The 1,925-nt window shown below is 40.8% G+C and overlaps 1 protein-coding gene across 8 annotated transcripts in view; it reads left to right on the forward strand.

Annotated features, from left to right (window-relative positions):
• Nucleotides 1-1,925, forward strand: part of Znf10 (zinc finger protein 10) — an 83,446-nt gene that overhangs the window by 66,745 nt on the left and 14,776 nt on the right. The window lies entirely within an intron of this gene.

Here is a 1,925-nt window from a genome sequence, read left to right on the forward strand (position 1 = left end):
AAAGAAAGAAAGAAAACCAGGAGGTTTAACTAATTTTTTTTTTTTTTTTGTACCGGGGATCAAACTCAGGTCCTTGTGCTTGCCAGGCAGGCGGCAGCACTACTGAGCTAAATCCTCAGCCCTAACTAATTTTAATGTTTATGAGAAAACTTGCTGAAGTGACATTTGTGCCAGGATATTAAGGAAAACTTGTGGTTGTCCATATAAACACGATAGAACTAGATTTATGAGAGCCTAGATTTCTGAGAGATTATGATGTGTTTGAAGAATTAATGCAGCTCCAGCAGAAGGGAGGAGGGAGGTGTGGGCAGCATGGGACTCGTCAGTGGGTCTGACTGACTACAGCTTTAGTGCTGTGTCTATGGGCTTAGGAAAGTGTCCTGAAGGATGCACAGGGTAACAGGCAGCAGAAATTAAACAAAAGCCATAATTGATAATGTCAGTAGGGACTAGAAGCTTGCAAAGGAGTCAAGCAGAGCTCCTGTGAGGCAAGAGTGTGAGCCTGGTGCTGCTGAGAAGTCAGATATACTGGCTGAAAAGAGTTCATGAAAAAAAATCACTGGGGTTTGGTCTTTCCTTCCCTTTTATTATGGAAATTCTCAAAGATACACAAAATTGGAAAAGTAGTTTGATATGTCAGAGTAGAAAGAGATAAATAGTATATCTAAAATAGACTGGGGAATAATAGAAAAATAAATGAGTAACTTTTGCTAACTAGAATGTTCAGGAGCAGTTGAGTGCAGTGACACATACCTATAATCTCAGCTACTGAGGAGCCTGAGACAGGAAGATTGCAAGTTCAAGGTCAGCCTGGGCAACTTAGACTCTGTCTCAAGATTAAAAAGGTCTGGGGATGTAGGTCAGTGGTAGAGCTCTTGCCCAGCATGTGGAAGGCTTTAAGTTCAATCCCCCCTACCACAAAAGATAAGGAAAAAGTCAGGAACAGATAAACTTCAAACTGTATTGTTTACAGCTATGTTCATATGAGACAAAAATATGAACAAATCAATAAACAACACAACTTATGATAGTATTTCCAGGAAGAGGAGGTGCACACAATAGATTGCTAAAGTACTGTTGAAATTATGATTCAGAGTGTCCTTACACTACACCCATCTTTGAGTTTCTATGCACTGACTGCAATGGACCGTGCTTTTCAGTCTTGTTGTCTTCAACACAATGCTGTACTGTTTGGGAATAAATATAATTCTGTGTGGTATACTGAACTTTACAGCTAAGGAAGCTAACTTGGTGAAGTTAAGTCAAACAAGCATTATCCAACCCCAAACTGAAGATGATCAAGTCCAAGCTCAAGTCTGCTTGGTTTCAAATGCAGTACTCAGCTCCTCTCTTGCACACCTTTCCTTTCAGTGTTTCTATTCTTCTAGAGAAGCACAGCATCTCCTTAGGGGAATGCTAATAGCAACAGGCAGAGATCAGGAGATGAGTTACATGGGCAAGCATTTTAGGAACACTGAGCACTAACAAACAAGTCAAGGATTCATGGAAAGCAGCAGGCACTTTGTGAGAGTCCAATGGGAAAGGGCATCATTACCACTGGGCCTGAATGGGTGAAAACATTAATTTTTTTCCTATCACAAACTGTTTTTCAGCTGATATAACCTTTGCTATCAAAGGCTGTTTGCCCTTTGCCTCTGATTTATTTCACCAATGGAGATCACCAGCTGGAAACAGGAAAAAAGTTGTGGTATGCATCTCCTTGACAATCACAGCTCCATGAATCAAGAGTGTGGTTTCTAGAACCTTTCTGTGTCTTTGGGATTGGCAGGTAGAGAGGGGCCTAAAGGTAAAAAGAAATGTTCGGAGGCTGGGGATTTAGCCCAGTGGTTCCACTGCTTGCCTCGCAAGCACAAGGACCCGAGTTCAATCCTTGGTACCAAAAAAAAAAAAAAAAAAAAAAAAAA

Source organism: Fukomys damarensis, unplaced genomic scaffold (genome assembly GCF_012274545.1).
Source record: "Fukomys damarensis isolate Sample0158 unplaced genomic scaffold, DMR_v1.0_HiC HiC_scaffold_12, whole genome shotgun sequence".
NCBI lineage: Eukaryota > Metazoa > Chordata > Mammalia > Rodentia > Bathyergidae > Fukomys > Fukomys damarensis.